This window comes from Strix aluco, chromosome 26 (genome assembly GCF_031877795.1).
Source record: "Strix aluco isolate bStrAlu1 chromosome 26, bStrAlu1.hap1, whole genome shotgun sequence".
Taxonomy (NCBI): domain Eukaryota; kingdom Metazoa; phylum Chordata; class Aves; order Strigiformes; family Strigidae; genus Strix; species Strix aluco.
Genome location: NC_133956.1, coordinates 5,150,314 through 5,174,217, shown reverse-complemented (window position 1 = coordinate 5,174,217; position 23,904 = coordinate 5,150,314). Strand labels below are relative to the sequence as shown.

The following is a 23,904-nucleotide window of genomic DNA, read 5'->3' as shown; positions in this document are numbered from 1 at the left end:
GTGCACGCACACAGCAGCCCAAGCTCCTTCCAGCTCCCCAAACTAAACAAGCTGCAAAAACTCTTTCAAAGTGGCTTACAACTCCACATCAAGAACATTTCATAAGCTCATTCCTAAGTGAGGGAGATGATTAAAAAACATCTGCCTTACCGGGTGGTGTCCCCTCTTCAGCACAGGGGGAAGGAGGAGAGGAGCCCGCCCCTGTCCTGCCCGTTTCGGTTTCGCTGGGTTTGCTTTGAGGCACGCCTGCGTTCAGCACGCACCTTGCTCGCCGATGCTCGCAGCGCACTTCACGGCCATGTGGATTTGCCATTTCCCAGGCATTTTACCTGCTGACATTATGACTGCAAGCCTGTTTGTTTTATTTAACCATGCTCCTACTCTTAAGCTACCATCCAATTACTGCTCCCAATTACTCGGCGCTCAAGAGTTGACATTAATTAGAGTTCCCTGCACGCAAGGTTGTTGCCAGCTGCACTGCATGGTGTTGGAGGCACCGCTTCAAACCTGCCAGCATCCAGGACCAGCCTCTCCACCGGAAGAAGAAACAGAGATTCCTGGTCTTGGTGGCGGAGTAACAGCCCTGAGCACGAAGAGCTGGTTTGGTGAAACAGCGGATGAGCAGAAGGTCACTGTAGCCTCAACACCCAGATCTCAGCAGCGGCTGCCAGCCCCTCGCATCCCCCGTGCATCCACAGCACTAAATGTCTGTTTTCTTCTTTGGGATTCAACAAAACACAGCACCAGATCAAGGCTGGGGAGGTTAAGTTGGAAATCTCTGGGATGTGGGGCATATATCACTACATGGCTGGGCTGCTGATGAATACAGTCAAGTTGCCTTTGACAAACCATTCAAGAAAAGAAGATGGAGACCCCAAACTGCCCAAACTACGGGAGAAATGCCTGAAAACCATCTCCCACCAAGCACGAGTCACTTTAAACCACAAACTGCGTCTGTTCAGGCATTAACACCGGACCTGGGAGATAAGACCCAAAACAACTCCCTGTCGCAGAGCCCAGGGACAGTGTGAGCCTTAGGAAATGGCACGGAACGACCCTTTGCAGCTTGCAAAGCCTTCACGAGCACACCGGCATCTTGCAGACAACATCTGGCAAGAAGTCATTTTGCAACTCGTTCAGATTTAATAATGACCCCAGTGCAAGCTATTCTTCTGTTGGATTTTGAGAAAGATCCGTAAACTTTGGTCTCTATTTTCCCTTTCTACAAACAGATTTCTATTGCACAAAGGACTGATGCAGTGCCACTTGTGTGAAACAGCTACAGGCCAGGAGGAAATATTGCTTTACCACAATTATCTCCTCATTTTTTAATTGATCATTAGATTTTTTTTTTCAAAATGTCTGCTTCTCTCTGCGTGCTGCATTTTCAAAGTGTTTCACGAACAGCACAGCAAAACTCACTCTTGGCAACAGCAGGGAAGGTCAGTGCTAGACTTCTATATACAAGAGGAAAAATAAAAAGGTAAATAGCTCTTCCCTCTGCTTCATTTCTGCTCCCAGCCCTTGCCAAACACAAGCTTTTTGAGTGAAACCCATCTCATCGCAGGTTTGCTCAGCAGCAGGGCTGGGAGACTCCACTGGACCACGAGCAAGGAATGTGGCGGTGGCATGAACTGCTCACACCGGGGACGTGCCTGCATGGGGACATGGGGAACGTGGACAGCTCACACACACCTGGGACCGCTTCGGTCGAGCTCTTTGGGGCAACAGAACGTGCCTTTCTAATCCACAATATATTTAATATAATTTAATATATGGCAATTAAATCAATTAGTGGTCACCCAGTGAGCTGCTAGTTTACAAAAGTTCACTTTAAGCAGCAAAACGAACTTCCAGCACAGTTCCAAATAGGAAGATACTACAAAAACAGAAACACGCTCGTGCCATTCGGAATTAGACAATGGCTGCGTCGCAGGTGGCATATACCAAACACCCCTGTTTAATAAAAAAGATGGGTGGATCTCAGATTTCGAATGAAACACACACATCTCCCTTTATAGAGAATCAAGCAAAAAGACAGTCTGCCTACTAAAATGCAAGTGCCACATCCATTTTTCCTCGCAGTAAATGCAGATCACATACATGATCACTGCAATCCTCCAGAGACATAAGGGGCTGTACCAGGTACCACACTGGCTCATTACTTGCGCGACAAACTATCAACTTAAAAATCAAGTATCTGCACTGCTCCAAGCTGAATTTGTTCCAATTTGCATTTTAAAAAAATTATAATTCACTGCTTGAAGCAGCAAAGACAGATTTTTCTTTTTCTTTAAGAGAGCAACAAATTTCAAGCATTATTTCCCAAAGCACCACTAAAAGAGCTCACAGCTGCCAATACCAAGAGGTCTGGAGCTTTTTGTGTCTTGGAGTCAACCTTTAATTTTAAGCTTGTGCAAAGCCTGGGGATCTTTCAGGTTGTCAAGAAACTTGCCCCATCCTGAGCTCTAGTGATTCATTCCCAAATGTCTGACTCGCAGCATCTGAACTGGCTGCACCCACGAAACACCTTGTGACTAGGCAAAACCACAGTAAATGGGTGGGAAAGCAATGCAAGGAGATTATCTCAGAAAAGCAAATGAAAACTGCACGCTCCCCAGTTGCTGTTTCCTCTGGAGAGCAGGAACCAAGGGACTGCTGGGTTTGGCTTACGTAGGGACGTTGAGACCATGCTCGACTTCGCAGGGTGCAGTTGGCTGCATTTCTGCACCGTTTTCATCAATCCCAAACGCTGTTGCTCCATTAGAAAAGCTCTGATGCTGTTTTCCAACTGAACGAATACAGAGAAAGCTTGTGCTTTTCTCCACTTGCTTTTTTGTTTTAAAGAAACGTCTCAAAATATTTTCTCAGGGAGTGTTTCTGCTGAAGTAGATCAGGATATTCAACACAGGGGAAAAAATAAGCAGAGCCTTGAAGTACACAGGAACAACTCACCCACAAACCTCGCGCTTCAGAGATGCATGGCTGCAACTATGTCCTCTCCACCCTCGTCTAGCTTATGATAAAGTTTATTAGAATAGGTGTTTTCAGTAAAAAAACAAATCTTCTTCACCTAGCCTAAGATGTTTTTCTGGTGGTAAAGCTGAAGCGTTACAAAAGTTACAATTAATCAAACTTTAGTTTCAGTATAACTAATCACTACTTGACTTTTTGCCAGAGTCAGAAGTTTCAGAAGGTTTCCAAAACAAGCACAATCTATGACAGTTTTTCAGCTGATCTTATACTGAATGCATCAAAAGGGCACAGTTCTTTGTTTCCTCAACAATTCTGGTTTCAATTTAAAAGACCCAGGCAGGAGGTGGTATACTGCACAGCAAAACCAGGGCTGAGGGCTTTCTGCAGCTCTTCCTACTACATGAGCGATTCACAACTGTTTGCGATGAGAAACCATCAGAAATAGTTAATGTGCAACCACTTCCACCAGCAGCATTAGCCCAGCAAACAACACTAACCCAGTAATCGGGCTTGCACCTCGCCAAGTCACCGATTCGCTCTGTGCAAACCTTACAACCTACTGAACTTGTGTGTGATCGATCTCTGGGCACAGGGTGCTCACAGGTCTCCCTCCACCAGCTCTGTCACCCGCTTCACCTGTGTTTGCAATGAATCTAATCTCTGGCAGAGATGCAGCTGTGCATCTACCTCAAAAAAGGGAGAAAAAAGTTTAAGCCCACTGTGTTTGCATTACTACATCGCCTGTCTTCTCCACGATTAGCACTGCACGGATCAAACCCAGCCTGAACGGCTCCACCAGTGTAATAATCAGGCAATACTCATGCTGGAGAGTCCAGTTCAATTATAGAAAGAAATAAAGCTGCAAGAAAAGCATCGCAGTGAAATACCAAATTTCACTGTAATTGCAAGCCTCCTTGCTTTGCTGAAGTCATCTCTCATGTTCATTATCTAGTCCCATTCCTGCCTCTGGAGGCACGCAGGCACACAACACTAATATATTCAGTTTCCCCAAGCTCTCTCTTTCTATTCATCATGCGGTGGGAACTCTTTTTTTAATAAACTACATCTTTACAAAAGGAATATCACCATTTGTCATCATGAGGTCAGATGAAGAGAGTCAATCATCATTTTTAAATAAGCCAAGAGCAGCAGCTGCAAAATAGGAAGCCAGTAACACTGGCCATGCCACTGCTGGTTCCTCCACCAGCATCCAAGATGCTGTTCGCTGGACATTTGCAGGTAGGGATCGAGTGTACCCGAATGCAACCAAGAGGAGGAATATTTTCTGCATCAGTGCCCCAAAACTGAGGGGCTGGGAGAGACCAGCTACTCAAAGCATCTCGCTTCAGAAGCAAAATAAAACAGAAAAAAAAAACTTGCTCCAGCGTGCAAGCAGGGGGAAAAAGGTCATTCTTTGAGACAAACACTGCTCGGGCACTTGGGTTCTCGTTACCATTTCTAACGAGGGGGAAAAGCATCCCAAACCACACGGCAAAGAGGGGCAGGGACACGATCCCTGCACCGGGCCGGGCATGACGGCTGCTCTGACCCCATCGGCCAGCTCTGGCTTTTTTCCACCATTTCCTGGGGGAGGGAAGGGAAGTGCAGAGACAGGCGGGAGCAAACAAGCCACCCATAAACAAAGGAAATGTTTTTTGAAGACAGCATCTAGGTAGACAGAAGGGAAATAACAGAAGCAGCAGTTACAACAACAACAAGAAAAAAAACACTCAAGGAGAAATCTAAAGAAACTATTTCCTCTAATGAAACAGGCTGCAAACAGCATCGGACACCGCTGAAGTCAGAGGAGTTCAGCACGTGGCCGTTTCGCCGTGCCATCGGCAGCACACCCTTCCCATGTTGAGGCAATCACCCCCGCTGCTCCTCCTGGCTTCACTGCAAATACACCCCCCCTTCTCCAGGGTCCAGCCTGCCCCCGTCTTCTACAATATTAAATTATCTTTCAGAAACTCCTGAAGAATTAAGTCAGCTGATCTGTGTAATTAACTCAGCAAACCCGTGTGTCTGCAAGAGCTCTTTTCCATCACATTTAAACACCCCAGGGGGCCCAGCTGCACATGAAAATCGATAGAAAAGCAACATATATTTAGTCTGCATTTTTCCCTCCCAAATCGGTTTCTCTTCACAGTTGTTCCCCCTCTCCAAGAAAGCGTGGGGGTCTTTAAACCCTTTTGACTAAAGCTACGTACAACAAACAGCTGAAAACAGTCATTTTCCCTGCAGCTGGACTCCTCCCCAAGCCCCAAATATTTCCAACTTGTACCTAGATGAAAGTTATTCCAGCAGCTGTACCAGGCAGCCCACGCTTCAATTTTATAGTATTGCTATTTGATGTGCTTATTCACCAAGGCTTTCACTCACTTCTCACCACACGTACTCACTTTCAAGTTGGCAGCTGGAGATAAAAAAGGAGCAATATCGGCATCGGCACCGACCCTGGGAGGGATGGAGGGCCACAGGGGCAGTGCCCGGTACTCACCCCACCTGGTTTCTTACTGCTCAAATTTTAATACTTGCTACTGAGGATCCTAAAAATGTTGTTTTCTTGCATGGGAGGTGACCTCCTACAAGAAGCCTAGGAACACGTCCTCTGCCTTCTGCCCGTGTCAGGTCACATTTACGTTCTAGATGGCCTTTTTACTTCCCCTGTACGCTTACACACACGCAGGAGGGACGGAGGGGTCGATTAGGCAGCAATTCTTTTGACTTTGCACAAAGAACAACCCCCCCCGCGCAACTTCAAACACACAATTTCCATCTTGCACGTCAATCACTGCCAAGCCCAAGACAGAAAACTTTGGCCTAATGCTGGATTTTAAGACTTTTCAGACAAAACCAACAGCTGTGTTTTCATTTAGATGAAGAACAGGAGGGCTCCCTTGCCCCCTGAGGAGCTGCATCCCCGTAGGGTCCCACCAGCTCCTGTCTCTAAGGGCTGATGTGCACATTAGCATGACGTCACTACAACGTGTGTTTGCAAGCAGGACTAGAAAACTACCTGCACACAGAACCCAGTATTAAAAAGACAGACTAGCAGTTTTTGTTTGGGGACTTAAATGGGTTTGTCAGACCGCAAAATGCCACCCTGAGCTGCCACTACACCTCTTAAAATCTGCATCTTCCCGTAAAGCTGCGGGGCATCCCGCTCTCCTCTAGCCCTCAAGAGGTGAAATCAAGGAGATTTGGCTGTAGGACCCTCTTGGCATTTGTTTCAGGAACAAGAAGGCACCAAGCAAGGCACAGCTGCAGGAGGAAAATCACTTCCTAGCTACAGCAGCTGAAGCTGGACCTGAAAGATTTCTACCCTTCCACGAACCAGCCCCTGTCCAATGATGAACGAGTCTGAAAACTCCCCAGGAATGGTCACCAGCTGCATGTTTCTCATTTTCTGAGTGCCTGGCTTGAGGCACTGCGGGCAGCTCACAGAGGCAGAAACCAGGGCTTGAATATAAAATGTTCAACCGTGCTCCGCATCTAAGGGATAAAACCAAACCTCCCTTCCACGTTTATACCACTACCTGTCCCGAAGCATCCAGCCCTGTCTCACAAGCAAATTGCAAACACCAGCTCACGCTTTTGACGCACACAGACATCCTAGATGAACCCGAGCGGGAATTATCAATCCTGTCTTCAGAGCAGAGTTTGAATAGCTGGAAATAAATACAGCCTGGGGCCCCGTACACCATGGGACAGCACCATCCCTGCTTAGCGGGTGGCTTTCTCTTATATTTAGTGATATGCAAGCCCTGGGGAGGGAACGCCCGTGTGCACTGAGACCACGCTGGTCTGCGCTCACGCAGAAAGGCAGAGGAGATGCTGCGGGACCAGCAGCAGCACACGCCATCTTCTACCTCCAAGTGTTTGACTCTGCAATTCTACTATAAAGCCGCGTGAGCGGCTTAGTTATTTATTTAACTAAAAGCTTTTAATTATCTCTCTCGCACACACGCATGACGTGGGGCGGGGAAGGGGGGGAAATAATCAGCCTACAACCGGTGACCTGCAGGTTCAAAGGAATTGGGTTTTTCATAGAAACAGCTAACTAGCCCAAATCTTCTCCTGCAGCTTCCAAACCATGCTTCCACCCGCAGGGCTCCATCCCCAGTGTATTCTGCTGCGTTTACAACTCAGGCTGACCTGATCACTGTGAAAGGACCTCTGTCCGGGCAGAGCGAAGGTTCCTCCCTAAGTCCGGGCTGCAGGCTTCCTCAGGTGGCCACAGAGGATGTTATTTTGTGGTGTGAACCTGCTGGAAAGTCCAGCCGACACCCCATGGCACTCACCCTCACCAGAAGATGGAAGGGACCGCTCTCCAAGAACACACGCGTGGGAGGGGAGCTCACAACGTGATGGCCACGCGACCACCCAGTCACGGCGCCCTCCCACCACCAGAAACCCACTGCAAGCAGAAACGCTCCCCGGAGCCGCTCTTCTTCCTACATCTTCCAGGCTCTGTGTCGAGATCAGGGAGATGCAAAATACTCAGTCCTCTCCAAAAGCACCAGAGTGCGAGTGTTCTGCAATTTAATAAATTATAAACCACTGCTGTAGACGTTTGCTCCGAGCGCAGCAACTAAAGCAAGCTGGCATGGGAATTTGTTTAAAAAGCCCGTATCAGAAACGCAGTGGGGTCTGGAAAAGTGTGCCCCAGAAGAGTATGATTGCTTGAAAGACCCCCCCCAAGCCCACGCAATTTTACTCTCTGTGGAACTGCTTCATTTAAAAAAAAAAAAAAAAAAGATATTTAGTCCATCTACGCAGAAGAATTAAAAGTATTTGCTTTTAATACGTTAGTGGCATTACACAAGCAAAAATTCACATAAACAGAAAACAAGCGTAAACAACCAACTGAACTTAAAGAAACTAATAATATTAATCTGGATTAAGTACAAGCCATGAACATTCCTACCTAATTCATCTGACGGACAAAGATAAATCCCTGCTATGCTGTATCCTACAGTTCTTTGCAACTTAAGGAACCATAGTACTGATCAAAACAGCGTAGCAGATGAGAAGTATAAGGTGAAATCTTTACGTATCGCTGCCTGCTTAATCTACACAAGATTACAGCAAAAGCCAAGCACCAAGAAAGCAGAACAATCATTGCAAAAGATCACCAAGTCCAGAGTGCAATTTCCACCCGAGATGCAAAGCTTCACATCAAGCTTCCCCAGCGATGCACAACAGCAACAAAACACAGCTCCAAGTCTCAACAATCTGAGTATCTGCCATTTCTTAACGCTCCAGAAAAGTTGCATGGGGCTGAACCGCGGTTAGGAAGAAGCCAGAAGATGTGCAGCATTAAAAGCATAAAATAAGGTTTAAAACAGAAAATTATTTCCAACCATAGGGCTGCTGCAGGCCCCTCAAAGACTACCTTATTAAAGCAACACCTCTGATTCATCACAGCTCATTACCGTGAATGTAAAAGCAGCTTCAGCAAGCAGAGCAAGTCCAGACACTCACCCAGCGCAGCACACGTACAGCCCGGCCGGGGCTCCCCATCTGCAGAGCCGCGCATGCCTGCCCCCGCAGCGGGGTGGGAAGCACCCGCTCTGCCTCCAGCTCCGTCGGGTTTCTCTGTTCCAGGCAACCCCCTGGCCCAGACACCTGGAGAGAGCCCAGAGCTCTCCTCACCCACCACGGGCACAGCATCTCCGAGCAGCACCAACTTCTGGGGTTTCTTCCGTGAAACAGATGAAACGTGGCAGTAAGAGGCTGGAAAAAACCCCACTGTGCAGCAGAACGGCTACTGTCACGGTCCCCCCAGATGAAGAGGCTCTCATCAAACACCCCTCATTAGAGAATACAAGGAAAGGTGTTTGATGAGAAACTCCTGACCAGGTGCTGCAGACACATAACCCAACACCTCCACAAACTTCCCCGAGGATAAAGAGCCAGAGGTTTACTCACTGACACCAAAATCCAAGATTCCTTTGATATGCTAAATAACTCCCGGTAAAAACCTAGTACAGAGCCACTGCCTTCCATCAGCAACACTTCTGTACTCTGTACGGACAATTTTATTCCAACACGTTACATGCCACGTTCCCGACATCGTCATCCATCCATCAACATATCAAAGCACACGGAGCATCCCAACATCCCGTGGCTGGAAGCCTGCAAGCTACCCCGGCACAGCAACACTTTGATCACTAATGAATGAATTTGTAAATGTGGTTGCTTACTAGAGAAGCCACGTACCCACCAGCCTACCTCCCATCAATTCAAATATTTGCTCAACAAGCAGTAAATGGGGCGTCAGAATAGATCTGTTTTACCACTTGCCGAAAATCAAATGCTGTCAAGTGAAAATATCGCATCCGCTCATGCGGAGCACACGGGCAGTTGGCAGCGCGTTACCGGAGACAGAAGCCGTGGATTTGGAGTATCATTGTCTAAAGCATTTTTAGGCTTTGGGAACATACGGTGTGTGAAACAGGCTGAGAAGAGCCCTTCCTCCCCTCGCCCGGGCCAGGAGCGCCTGGGAGAGAGACCGCTGCCTACCACTTCTGATAAGAATTTGGTTTAAATTGCAACTGTGAGATCAGATAGAAACATAGGTAATTCCTGTTTTTCTAATCCAAACTGATACAGGAAATATTAATGCATTTTTAGGGAAAAAAAATCATCGTTCTCTCTGTTTCATACGGGTCTAGTTGAGTTTTAAAGGTAAGGAGCGCTATGTTTATCCTGATATTTAGCTTCTGCAGCAGATTATGTTTGTCCATGGGAATCCTAGAAAATCCTCACCTTCTTTATTAAGGCCACGTCAGCAGAGATATACAAAGGACCTCACAGTCTTTTAAACCATGCTTAGTGCTTAAAATTGTCACAGAAACGTAACTGAAGATGCCAGAGGTTGGCACCATGAGATACAAAAATAAACATCAAGTACATTAACAACACTGACACCCAACACACACCGCAAGCAGGACATCCCCCTAAACAACCACCACGTGGCAGGAAAACCTTAAATGAACTAAAAATACAGTTGTGCCAGCCACTACAAAAAAAAAAAGAAAAAAACCAAACCCTACTATTGCACCTCCACAAAACAACCTTTCAAGCGAAGGGAGCAGCTCCTGGGGCAGTGACATGCCAGTCAGCTAACTGGGAAAGGAACTGCACCCCGCAGCATCCCCACGGCGATGAACAGCGACAGCAGCCAGGTCAGAGCCCCGCAGCGTCTCCCGTCAATAGACGGCCGCATTCTCCTCCCCCCGAGACCTTACAGGGATTATTTTTACGTTCAGCAACTCAATTGTGAAATAAGAATCAACTAGCTAGAAGGACCATCCCTCCAGATCTACCTAACTTAGGCAAACAAAACCTAGCGTGCTTGGAAAGCCTTAAAATCCTAAGTATAAAGAGCAGCGTAAGGCAAAACTTGGTTTGGTGCCGTTGCTCAGAAATAACATTTTGCTTTGCTTCTCTGTATTTCGACCAGCGTCTTGATTAAATTATAGCACAGAGAACTGAATTATAACTGAACTATAACTTCCAGCACAACACCTGCCCCAGAATTAGGACAGTCTCTTAAGAAATTTTCTCTTTGCAGGTGGACATGCAATTCTTAAATAAACATTTACGCACCTACAGCTGGGAGAGCTGCCGGCCCCTGCCCAAAACCAGCCCCCCCCCAGGCGCACACAGCCCCCTCGGCTCACAAAGGGGGAACAAGTGCCTTTTCCCCAAGAAATGCTTAAAAGACAACGGGCGCTCGGGACACAGCACTCACAGCTGTCCTCAAGGTGCGATTTTAACTCATTCCAGGCCCTTTGGAGTCGTTTTCGTTGTAAAACGTTGCCTCGCTGGAGATAAAAAATAAAATTGTGCCTTGGCAGAAAAATCCTTTTAACCGAAGAGCGCTGCTTCCCAGCGAGCAGAGGTGTTTGCTTGAGCTGAAATTTGGAGGGAAGCGGGATGCTCGGCCGGGAAAGAGCCTTCGCCCGGTCGGTGCCAGACCCCGGCACCTGCGTTCATCCCAGGGTGGGCGAGCGAGCGGGGCCCCGCCAGTCTGCAGAGCCCAGAGCTCTTCCCCGCCATGTCTCCTTCCTCCTCCTCCTCCTCCTCCTGCACAATGGACTCCAGGCAGAGCTGGGGACCCCGGCTCGGCCACCGGCAGCCCCGGGCACCCCCTGCCCCATCAAGGGGGAGGACACTGGGTACCGGCTCCCCCCGTCCCGCTACCCCCCACCCCCGTTTCTTGCCTCCTGCAGAATCTGTCTCCAGCCGAGCCTCAGCCTTTCGGCTGCCAGTTCTCCATGACACACGCACCCTGGGAGCGCTCGCACACCGCACGGATACACCGTGCGCACACACACCGTGCACACACACACCCCCCCCCACGGCGCGTGTGCAGCCCACGCGTGCCCACTCCAGCCCCGTGCACACCCCCCCCTTACACGCACAGAGGCGGGGCGCACGCAGCCCACGCACACACAACCCCCCCCCCCCGCCGCGCACAGACCGCGCACCCGTGAGCACACGCACAGATGCACCGCACACTCACAGATACACACACACACGCCCAGACAGCACAGAGGCCGCGGGCACGCTCTGACACGCCGCTTGCACACGCACACGCACCCCACACACACACACACACACACCCCGACACACCGCGCAAAAACCATGCGCGCCCAAACCGTGCGCGCAGCTCGTGCGTGCACACACGCCGCACGCACGCACACGGTGCGCACACACACACACACACACGCACACACACACAGACACACACACACACACGCGCGCGCGCACACACAGACACACACACACATACACGCTCCCGCCCGCGCGCGCGCGCGCACTTACCCGGCCGCCGAGAGCGCGCGCGCGCGCGCGCGGCCGCCCCCGCGCGCGCAGCGCTCGCCGCCTTCACGCCGGGCCGCGCAAAATCACCCACTCCCCCCTCCCTCCCCCCCCCCCAGCCGCCGGTGCGGCACCTCAGGGCCGTGCCGCTCCGCGCCCAGCCCGCGCCGAGCCGAGCCGAGCCGAGCCCAGCCCGCGCCGCCCCGGTGCCGCCGCCGCCGCCCGCCCCGCGGCTCTGCCCCCCGCGCCGCGCACCCCCGGCCCCGCCCACAACACTGTAGTAAGTTCCCATTGGCCGAGAGCAGGGGGCGGGGCGCGAGCGCTGCCTCCCTATTGGCGGAGGAGAAACCGCGGCTGGCGGGGAGGGTGGGGGGAGCGCGAGCGCGCGCCCCCTCACCGCTTCCCCCCCCCCCTCTCCTCACCGCTTCCCCCCCGCCGCCCTTTTCCTCCCTCAAGGCCGGAGCTCGGCGCCCGCGGGCGGCCCTGAGGGACCGCGGCCCTGCCCCGCCTCGGCCGCCTCCCTCAGCCCGGCGGAAAAACACCCCCGCGCCGCGGGAGGGGGAGGCTGAACTGACAGGATTACCGGCAGCCCTCCCCCCGCCGGCCCGGCGCTAAGCCGATGGGGGCGGGCGGGGGGGGAGGAAGGGCCCGCGATCATTTGGCACCGCCCGAAACCGGTACGAAAGGGGCAGGCAGGGCCCTGCCTGCCGGTAACGCCGAGCGGCTTGCGGGCTGCTCCCTCCTCCCTCCGTGACCTAGATTTGAAACACAGTTCGCTGCCTCGCAGAGAAAGTTGTGGCCCAGCTCAGAAGGGAGGACCGGGAAGGCGGGGGGGTGGCATTGGGGTTTTCTTTATTTTTTTGTTTTTGAAACACAAGGCCCTTAGGAACCGAACTCTCAGTCGAAGAGCTGCCGAGCCAAAAAAGCGACAACTGAGCCGGCGAGCACTTGGTCAAGAAGAAAACCCCCCAGCCAGGCTGGTGAACGTGCAAAAACAGGAGCGCCAGCACAACCCCCCAGAGGAGACCAACCTGCCCACCGCTCTCAAACTGCGCGCGTAACAGCACGGAGTGGCTTTTCCACACCGACAGCCAAATTTGAATACATTATTTTCATCAGCCAGAGCTGTCCAGCTCTCCCCGCTACACACACCAGAGCAAACTGCTCCCCAGCTTCTTGTCAGCGCTTCCACGGGGCTCCAGCGAGGTTGCTGCCAGCACGTCAGCCTGACCAGCGCAGGGGGACCACAGCCCTCTCAAATATTTACACAACCCCAAAAGACACATGGCACCAAGGCATCTCTGTTTGCTTCCCAAAGAGACTTAAGTCACCAGGCACATGATTCTGTCTGCGTTAAGAGCAACCGTCCTACCTCTTCACCAGCAAATACCCGCGGCTGATGCACACGCTGGTTGGGACGGCTTCATCCTCGTGCTGAAGCCCTCGCTGGTACCAACCTAGCGAGGACCACTCACACATTAAATAGGACTCAATAGGAGCCGAACAAACACAATTTTCTAGAAAAATTAATGTGCTTCTCACAGCTATTTGTCTATACATCTATGACACTCAGCTCTGCCAAAACACAGAGAACGGAGCAGCTCGCCCCTTCGTGTTGAGATCACTTGGAAAAAGCTCCTTAATGGGAGGGAAGAGAGGTAATTTTGCCTTAAATCCGGACTATCTGGTGGTTTCCTTGGACTCAGATGAGCACATTTGATTCAAAGACACAGGCTGGGAAAGGGCTGGCGGCTGTAAGTCACTGCTCCCACACCAGGGACAGGCAGTTCCCCTGAAATATGCCCTGAAGCTCAAACTTTATTCCCCACGGCCTTAAATTAACACATTTTAATGGCCCGGGCTGTGAATGGAGGAGGCTCAGATGTTTGGTGCTGACCCACCACAGTAACTGCTGCCTTTGCTACTGCTCACCCACGGCTGGGCTGAAAACAGACTGTCAGAAAACAGACTGTCAGAAGAGAAACGCAAGTCCAAAGGGCTTTCAGGAGAAAACCACCGAGCAAAGAAGCCACAGTTTTCAGATGTGAGGGGTTAGCGATAGCTTCTTGCAATTAAGAACAACAAGCAAACAAAACCACACTGCTGCATCCTCACACACTGACCGACGGCAGCTTGCTGATTACATGGAGAAGAGACCAGGGCAACAAAAACTTTGCATCAAAACGGTGATTTAACACCACGCATCACGTCATCCACCACGCTCCGATCACCAGATGATCCCCAACTCCATCTGCCAGCATCTTGAGTAGCAGATCCCGTATTTTGAGCCATTATTTCCCAGGTGAAGCATTTATGCAGAGGGAGCACTAGTGCAAGCTGCCTTACACGTTGTGCATGAGGGCAAAGGACGCTGTTACCTCTTCAGACCCCAAACGAACAGCCAAGAGTTCGAATGGCAGGAGAAACTTAAGAGCAGTAGAGTCATCAGACACGAAAAGAGGCACATGGTCTGTGCCAGGAGAGTGCCTTGAAAATGTCCTTCTGGGGCAGGGAGATTTGAACCTAGGCCAAAGCAATCCTTTTGTAGGGAGCAGAAAAAAAAGAAAAAAAACTAAAAAAACCCAACCCAACACACTTCTGCATATGGAAATACCACCATCAACACACTTCTGCTGTAAATCGCTGGCTTAGCTTCTAACCTTTTCCTTCCTACACAGCCCCAAACTGACCTCTGAAATCCCATAGGAAGTAATGGAAATTTCTTAAATTCTTCACTATAAGAACAGTTTGCCCCGTGCCAAGCCCAGATTGCAAATATTTAAAGAACTCTCCCAGTTATAGCTGGTTTAAGTCGCTTTATAGAAGTCAATTAGAGACTGAGAATTATTTTAATAAGTCAGGATTTCTTGGTATTCAGCTGCTGGATATAGGAATAAGGAGAGGAATTACATTCATTTTAGGCATGCGCTTGTGGTCTCTAAGACAGAAGCTGTTCCCTGCACGCTGAAAGGCCGCTCGGGGAGCGCTCATCAACTGGGTCACAACAGAAAACGATGCCAAACCCTACCCTCTGCCTGTTTAATGTGCACGCAGCTAGCAAGCGGCTCAGGAGTACATGCTCCAGCATCTTAAGAGCATCTAGACTGTAGATTAAATCCAGCTCCAGTAAGTTGTTCATTAAAAAAAAATCCTTTGTAAGGTGATCCAGTGCTCTGCAGGCCCCCACAGGATGCACTACTGGTAGGATTTGTTGTAAAACAAGGCTCCTGATTTACACCAGTGCCGGTGAACGCTGAGCCCAGAGCACTACTGGCACAACAATAAACTGCACAGAGCCCTCCTCGCCCCGAGGAGCTTCTCTGCCTGAGGAATTCCCAATCTAAACAAAGAAATTGTGCATCACACCGGTATCGGTGCTCCCTCCCCCAAAGCAAGCAGGATTTAAGGTGAAGTGAAGTACTCGGGATTAAGACAAATTCTAGGAAAACAAAGAAATTAAGCTGGTCAACTGAATCATTTATCCACTACTGCTCTAAATAAGCCGGTGGTGTCTATAGTACGAGTACGTATGTGTACACACAATAGGCACATTCAGTTTACGTGCCACGTTCGCACACTTTGCGAGGAAGTGACAGTCTCCAAAGCAGCAGCAGCCATTTCACAAGAGCAAACAAGGTGGGAGGAGAGCAGGTGGCTCAGTTTTGCCAGCTCCTGGCCCTCAGCCCTTGGCTCCTCTTCTGAGATTTACTGTCACCATCAGCAGTGCTGATTTGGCTGAGAGCAGAAGGCCGGGATGAGGTGTAAAGGAGATCTCCCTTCAACTTCACAAGCTTTGTTTTACTGTAAAGTGGTGATCTAGAACAAAGATATTTCAGGTGAATGATTTACCTAAACAGAAGGGGTGCTTCAGCTAACGCTGTGTTTCTCCAGTGCTCGCCCCTCGATTTAGCACACCAAGTGGCAGGCACAGCAGAATTCACTGCCAGAAAAAGCCTCTGACGGGCTGAATTGCAAACAAGAAATTTTCACAAACTGGAACACGCTGCACCGCTTTGCAACATGTGTGTGCGCAGAGAAGGCAACCTGGAACATCTACACTCACCTGGCTCTGTATCAAGTATTTAACCAAAGATTAAATCTAGTCCAGCCCATCGTAGCACTCTCCAAAACCAACAATCGATTCATTGTGGAGTGAGTTATTAAAGGGCCAAGCAGCACCCTCCATAGTTGGTGATGAAGTGATTTTGCTATTGTAATCCCACTTGGCATCATGGCAGTTAGCCTCAAGTTTTGCTAAATCCAAGCTGCTTCTCCTACCCTTTTCTGCATAGTTTCCTACTGGAGAGTTTTCCTTTGCTGGTTGTTTTAACAGCAGGAGTTGTGCCCTTTAAAGGCTGTTGTTGCCAAACTAAAACCACATGTTCTTTCTTGTGGGTAGAAGAATCCAGTTCTCGAGCCACTCCATCTTTTTGGTACTGGGCTGGCGTATGCAGGTGCCTTTGGGGGAGATGGAGAGGGCGGAGGGGACGGCTGGGCAACTGATTCTGTGCACCTAGGAATTCCCATCCCACCCAGAATCTGGTTAATTTATGCAAAAAAGCTCCCACTGTGGGTTTCATCGGTTTGCATGAAGTTGATGTTCACTTGAGTCGGTGTCTCGCAGCACAGCAGACTAGCTCCAAGGAGAAAGAGGAATAAAATAGATGAAGAGGAGCATCAGCGCTCTCCAGGCTGCGTGCCAGCGCAGGGAAGAACAGCTCCCTGGAAAGTCAGCTTTGTTCCAGGGCTTAGAGATGGTGCATAAAGCACATTTCTGCCAAGATCCACCATCTAAAGATTAGAGGAGGTCAGCTTCAGATTGTGGGATCGAGTTTTCATACAGTGAATGTTTCTACATTGAGAGAAAAATACTTTTCCCCTTAAGTACGGGTAGGAAGTACTGAACAGGAGTGGCTGCACTTAAAGGATCTAGAAAGTGCTTTAAAAAGCCTGGACTATAGATTACAGGCGATGCTGTGAATACAAGCAGTGCAGGCTCAGGAAAATGCAGAATCGGTGCAGCGTGAGCCTGAGCTCCAGAAACAGCCTAAAACATGGACTGAAGCATTGAAAGAGACACAGCCGGCCCAATGGCACACTGACCTCACCGGGCCACGAGCTCTCCCTCGTTTCAAGCATTTACCAGTTCTTCATTCCCAAAGCAGTCTTAGTGAAAAGAAGACGCAACTAAAAGCAGAGGAGCGTGTTCACAGAGAGAGCTTGACTCACTGCCCCTCGTTAATAAATTCCAGGAGACGCTGCTGGAAACCCCTCTGTTTGGGCAGCAGGAGGAAGTTCAAGCCCTTGCGCCAGCCTCCTAAACCAAACACCAAACAGCCAGCCTGGCCAGAGACACAGCTGTCACTTCAGCGGGGGACAAGCTCAGCTATGCAGCCTTTGTTGAAATAAACCCAAAAATAACAGTTAGTGCCACCTAGGGACCAGTGCTAAGGCAGGGAGGCAGAAGAGCCATACCACAAACAAAGGATGTCAGGGGCTGATTTACTCCTTGCATGGATGAGAAGTCAAACTGTAGCGAGGAGAGGCTCTGGTCTATTGAAATAACACCAGGTGGGTGTTTTTTGAACTGCAGCTTCGCCCCAGAAAGGCACCAGTTAGGTGAAGCTTTCACAAAGGGCTGCTCAAGCGCAGATCGGACTCCATACTGTTACGCTCTCAATTTGGGCAAAGAGCATCCCTTGGCTTCAAAAACCTCAGAGCTCTCGGGTTCAGGGAAGGCAAGTTTCGAGATGAGGGTTTATTTAGGACCGATGTGTACAGCAGTAAGTTAGAGCTGGGTACTTGGCGGGGAGCCCTCTAGTCTGTACTAACACATCACTTGCATCCAAAGGCCGGGCAGCAAATGCACCCAAGCGGTGAATGCGGCACTAGACAACCAACAGTAGTTGGTTATTGCAGGCTAGGGACACCTGTAAGACCTAACATTTATTTAATTAAGACTTTAGCTGCGGAGACCAAATACAACTGCTAAACAGAACACGTGCTACCTTACTTCTTCCAGAAACAAGAGCTGAAGCTCTGCACCACTGTTCAGTGCCGTTTCCCCTACCTGCTACCTCCTTGGACCTTGCAGGGCTTGTCTTAAGCTACTAACTGGATCAGACTCGTCACCCTGAGTCCTTTCTACAGATGATCCCACAACCTAATACAGCACAGCCCAAGTCTGCTGAGAGAGGCATTTCTGCAGGTGCGCAATGATTAGCTGGTGCACATTTCTGTATCAAAATTAAAAAAAGACTTCTCGGCTTGGTTGAAATGCGGTATATTAACCTTTGAAACTGGCAGTCATGGATACCAGCTTCAAAAAGATTAATATCAATAGGACAAAATCCCAGAGGATAGCATCACATTGCTGCCAGTTTTTCTGGAGCTTTACAAAAATAAGGCATTTTGAGGCTTTGTTTAAGGTCATATCTTTCCACGCTCGTTTTATAAAGAAAACCCAAAGCGGTTCAGATTTATAGGCAGGAACCAAGTACTGGGGGAGGGGAGAGGGGGGAGAAATCAGAAGTTGGAGAGGAAAGCTGTGGGTACGGATGGGGAGACGGGGAGGAGAGGGCAGGAATTACGCTTCATCTGAGCTGTTGCCATTGTCACAGTTAATTGCCAAGAGTCGTCCTCTCTGAAGAGAGTTTGTTACTGAAGTAAGTAATATAACTCTGCTAGTTGGGCGTGTTCTGCAGGTCCGCAGAGGCTGCAAGTTAACCTGGTGGACACGGTAAATCTTTTGAGCAAGAGATGCAGCAACAGCTTTGAGATGCACACTAGCCAGATCTTACCCCTGCATTCACCGCAGACTGCATCAGAAAGAAGCTAATAATCATTAAGCTGCCATCTTTTATTTCTAATTATTTGTCTCCACAGCAGGGTTCCTCCAACCATCAAGCAAAAGGGAAGCAAGTCTCAAAGGAGTAACTGTTTTGAAGAGGGCTTGCAGCTGCCACCGCATGAATGGCCCTCCAAGAACAGTAGCAACTGCTACAAACTGCCCGCAGAGCTAGGAGGAAAGCATCTCTGTTTAGCCTGTTTTTCAGTGTTGGTTTTTAGGTCAACTAAAACAGCTTTTCTTATGCAACAAGAGATGCAGAAAGCTCACTTGCTTTTGAGTTTTTGCTTTCATTTAATTAGATGGTAATTCAGAAAGCAGCGCTGCTATTTTAAACACCACAATGAGAACTATTTCACTGCCTTACAAAGCGCTAAAGTGAAACCACTGAGCTAAGCCAGCCCTAGAACTTGACACCGCATCGGATTCTGATGGTCTCTTCTGAAGGGGTGGGACAAGTGAAAGAGATACCCTGCTACCACATTTCCAGGAGAGATTCAAAGCAGAAAATCTCACTGAAAGGTGGAAAAGCAGGAGACCTTATTTGTTCTTCCTCTTTGAGCTATACGTGAATGAGAATTCAGGGAAGACCCGAGTTCACAACACAACCGCCGTTCAACGGCTTCACAAAGCACTGCCCTTCTCTAGGTGACCCATGAATTAAGGGATAGAAAGAAACAACTTCAGGTACAGGTAAACTTTAAGATCACAACACGTGGCTCCCAGCATCACCGATGCCAACGTACGGAAAGGCACAGCCCAGCAGCAGCCCGTTAACAGACACGTTGCGCTTAACCACCTCCTCTGCCACAAACATAGCTCTGAACATTTTTGCAGCCAGCGCGCATGACCTCACCTCAGATTTCTTGACAGGCTTCAAATAATGGCAACATATGTGAATCTTAGCTTGAAGGTCAAGAGCACAACCTCAAACGTCACAGGCTCCTTTTGCTCCACTTGCATCTTCAGCATTTTTCTTGATGGTTTCTGCCCTCCAGCTTCTCGCAGCACATCCTTCCATGGAAGCTGCTGGTGTGTGACTTTTAGGACCAATGCCCAACGCTCTTATCAGACCAGGAGAGGAGATTCACTTACTACAGCTCCTATGCATTTTATGTTTACCTAAGAGATAAGCCAGGCTTAAAGATGGAAAGGCAACCTGAGCCTGCCGATTTCTCCACTGGGTGAAGGTCAGGGCTGTCCCTGATCCAATGAAACTGTACCACACCACCTTTATCTTTGCCATCGCTAACAAGGTACCACTTAGCTTTCTTGTTTGCTGACCAAGATTAAGACCGAGCATTCAGCAAGCAGCAAATGACATCTCGTATCAGGGTCAAAACCCCAAAAGCCGGTAACAAGCAGGACCACTGAAATGCAATTCTCTACCCTCTGTGCAGGACATGAGAGACAACAGGCCGCTCACGCAGACAAAAGCTGTAGCAAGATTGCTCTGGGGAGAGCAAACCGAGGGTTCTTCGGGCACCTGCTTTCCCCAAGGAAAGAATTCACCCTTGACCAGAGACTTGTTACGTAGCGATAACCAGACGGGTGACCATGTCCTGAATGTCTGCTCAAGCACTCAGGAGGAAGATCCTGCTGCTGCTCACCCTGTCCGGGACACCCTGGTCAGCCTGGCACAGTCAGAGATGCTGCACACGCCTCCTGCGAACCCGCTCCAACAGTCACGCGAGGGAGCACTTGCATTTTGCTCCAAATACGAACTCCTGGCCCGCACGCTGCCAGCCTGCATTTCTTGCAGCTACATCTGTGCAGAGCAGTTTTATTCTGCGTTCAGATGACTGCTGGGTGTTTGGTGGGGATGGGAGCTCAGCACCTCTGATCAAGGCAGGTTCTCTAGTTAATTAATGAGCCTTCTTTTAGGGATTTGGTAGAAAGGAACAGCTCATTCGGAACACGAGACAGCTGCTCAGCTTCCAAATATAGTGCTTCACTTCTGTGTAAGAACATCAGGTTTATGCTTGGATTTGATTTATCGCTCCTGCCCCCCTCGCCATGAGGCATCATATAATAATAAGTTTAAGAATAAAGCAATCTCTTCCCAGCACCTTCCTCTGCTTTCCCTTCAATTCTTTCATCAGTGACTGGCAGCACATCAGGTATGGAGTAAAGCTGCTCTAAATATGCTCAGTCCTTTCCATTACTGGGAGAGGAGAGGATATTACCGGGGAGGGGGGAGACAGACAGGAAAGGAGAAAGCTTAGCAGGAGAATACTTTAAATTTAAAAAAAAAAAAGTCAATTAAAAACTTCTGAAGTTTCCAGAGATAGCAACCTCAATGCAAAGGCACCACTGCATCCAGAGAACCAGCTATATACCAAGCAGAGAGCCCTTCCTTTCCTCCACCTGAGCACACACACTCCTCATTTTGAGAGGCTTGAATGCACAAACAGCACCTTACAGCCAGGCCCAGCGACAGGCACCAAACCTCTGCTGGGAAACCACAAGAATCCACCCCACCAGGACGATTTTCCCCCTGTGCAAAGCAGGATCTCCGTGAAGACAAGCTGGAAACATCAGTGCCCACCACATTTCTCCAAACTCGACGTGTGTTTCCCCTCCTCTCCCGCCAGAAGGGCCTCAGGCTCCTCTCCGTGCCCCGCAAAGCCCCGCACATCTGTGGGTTTGCAAAGGGGAAGCCAGCCCAGCGCCACGCTCCGGCCTTCAGAGAGTCCCTCACTCAACCACAGCGCTGATTCACCAGCAGCAGCTGCCAGGAGGCATCTGGGGAGAAGCAGGGAGTATTGCTTTCCACTACCAGAAACATTTTCACTTCTATTTGCTCACCTGCTGGCACTTAGTGTGCTTTTATCACCAGGTCAGCGCTCCGCAGCCTGGGCTGGCAAGAAAAAACTACTGCTGGGGGCTTTATCATCTTATAAACTTGGCCTGGAAATTGCTATATTAAGTGCTTTTCAATATCCAAAATCTTCACACACACGCACAAGATAGATCTCACTGTTTGATAACAACCAATGCTCCGGAGTTTAAGATGGAATAAACAAGTCAGTTCATTATTGAAGTCCAAGTGACTCGTTTCAGCTATTCTCCCCCCACTGATCTGACGAAGCAGGTACTTACCCAGAGATGAGACAGCCAGGCAGACCACGCAGGCGAGGCACCAAAATCCATCACGGGGCCGTGCATAGAAGAGAAAGGAGAAGAGACACTGGTTAATAAGCAGTTCCAGCTAACCATGAAAAACCCCACGCACCTGCCAGAAAAATCCCTCCAACCACAAAGCCAAGTGCTCACACTTGTATTTCACACGAGCGCCGCAAGCAGAGTTCATATAAGTGAACTTTGGTGTCTGACTCTTCCCAGAACTGAAGCTGGAACTGGACGGTCACGTTGAGCCACTTCTTAGAAATGTAAACACCAAAGTGGGGAAGGAAAAAAAAACACCACACATTAGCCTGACATGACTTAAAGCTGATAATACAGCGAGCGGTGACGCAGGCGTCCCGTTCCTGCCAGCCTCCGGCGAGTACGGCCTGCGGAGCCCCTGCCAGTGCCCGGGGAGCCCCGGCACGTGCCCAGGGAGCCCCAGCACGGGCAGAGCCCGGCTGGAGAAGCAGCGAGCACGGTGTGGAGCTGCAGACTGGTCCCGTGCGCTGCTGCGTCCGTCCGGCTCCTCCGGCCTTACATAACTTCTCGTTGCAAACTTCTGCAGAGGATGGACACGGCCCAGCGCCTCCGGCCCCAGCTCCACAGGGCTCCAACTGAGCCCTCTAGTGGGCTTTAAAACCTCAACAAAACACCCATAGACTTAATTTAATTAACACTCTGCCAGAGGCCTCTAAACCCTAATCCTCTCAACAAAAGGATCATTAACTAAATGAAGAGATTCAAGAGAGCAACGGTGTTCTCAGCTGCAGCAAGGCCAGCCGCGGGCACACGCCGGGGCAGGAGCAGGGTGCTGAACCCCAGCCAGCCCCCCGGCCCACACCACGGCCCCACCAAGGGTCCGGGACCTGCTCGACACGGGCACGCGGGGGAGGCCCAGCATGGTGCCACGGGGCACAGGACTGAGCACCTCTACGGCCGTCCTGCCGCACCGGAGAGACGGGCACCAGCCCGCACCCATCTTCTGGGATGCACCATGATGTCTCCGTCGAGACTCAAACCCCGAACTGCTGAACCTGGAGAGGATTTAGCTGGAGAGCTGGTTGTTTTTAAGTGTTATTATCTTCTGATGTCAAGAGCGTGGCAAGCAGGTGAAAGAGAGCTCTCCTTTCAAGAGGCAGCCTCGGTCCTTCAACTGAAGGCTGGGAAAACATCTCCATCTCGCCCAGCCCTGCCAGCATGAACAGCAGCAAGGGTTTTCCTCCCTTAAGAGAGCGGGGTGTGTATCAGCAGATGAATTTACAGCGTGCAGGGTGCAGTCCAGTAAGGTGCAGTCAGGGAAAAAAGCCTTTACAGCCAAAGGCTCCCAGCCCACGAGCTTCACCCCAGTGAGACAGGGACGGAGATTTGGGGTTGCCCTTTGCAGGTGGCTCTCCTGGAAAACCACCTCCAGCTTCAGAACCACACAGAGGCTCCAGAGCAGCTGTGAGGAGCACATCCACGAGACTACTCATTAGTATGGTGAACAGGAGCAGGAGAGAGCTTAATTACAGGGCAGGGACCGTTCCCTCTGGGTTCAGATGTTGGCAGCAGCCTCAGCGGGGCCGTGCTGCCCCACGGGACAGGCGTTCCTCGACAGAGCTTTACCTGTGCCACGTGCGGAGCCTGTGGTCAGCCGGATCCTGGTCAGGACTCTGGATGAGCTGCAGAGCCTCAGGCTCACATATGTAAGAACCCAAAACAAGGAAGAGTTCAGGCATTGCTTGCAAAAAAAGCTTCTCTCCATCAGCAGCAGCCTGCACAGATCTCTCTGGAGATGCTACTGCAGCCACCTACAGGTACTGGTCCCCTGACTTCAGTGCTGCAGTGAGCACCCCAGTCTCAGCAGCAGCTTCTGAAGCTCAAATCCGAGCTCCAGCCATGGCATTCACCAGGGCAGAGACTGCAGTAGCTGGGGTCAGGCTCATACCCCAGAGCCTGACACAACCTGGGGCAGGGCTTTGAGGGTGACCAGGAGATGCTTCAGCACGCTACCCCTCCCCAGACCAACGCAGCCTTCCTTGGAGGGACTGCAGCCCTCCAAGGTGCCAGCCAAGCCTCTTGCAGACCCTCTGCGTTTGGGTTTGGATGCTGGAAAGCATTCACAGCGGTCTCCATTT

General features: G+C 50.2%; 1 protein-coding gene across 7 annotated transcripts in view; it reads right to left on the bottom strand.

The window, feature by feature from the left end:
- The window catches only part of EPB41 (erythrocyte membrane protein band 4.1), an 87,647-nt gene extending 65,626 nt beyond the window's left edge, over positions 1-22,021 (bottom strand). Inside the window, exons 1-2 of one of the 7 annotated variants that reach the window (XM_074807283.1) lie at positions 21,935-22,021; positions 21,625-21,755 (exon numbers count right to left, since the gene is read on the bottom strand). The gene's annotated coding sequence lies outside the window, so the exon portion shown is untranslated. The other 6 variants (XM_074807287.1, XM_074807284.1, XM_074807282.1 and 3 more) reach the window with 6 other exon arrangements.
- Between the last annotated feature and the right edge of the window lie 1,883 nt (positions 22,022-23,904).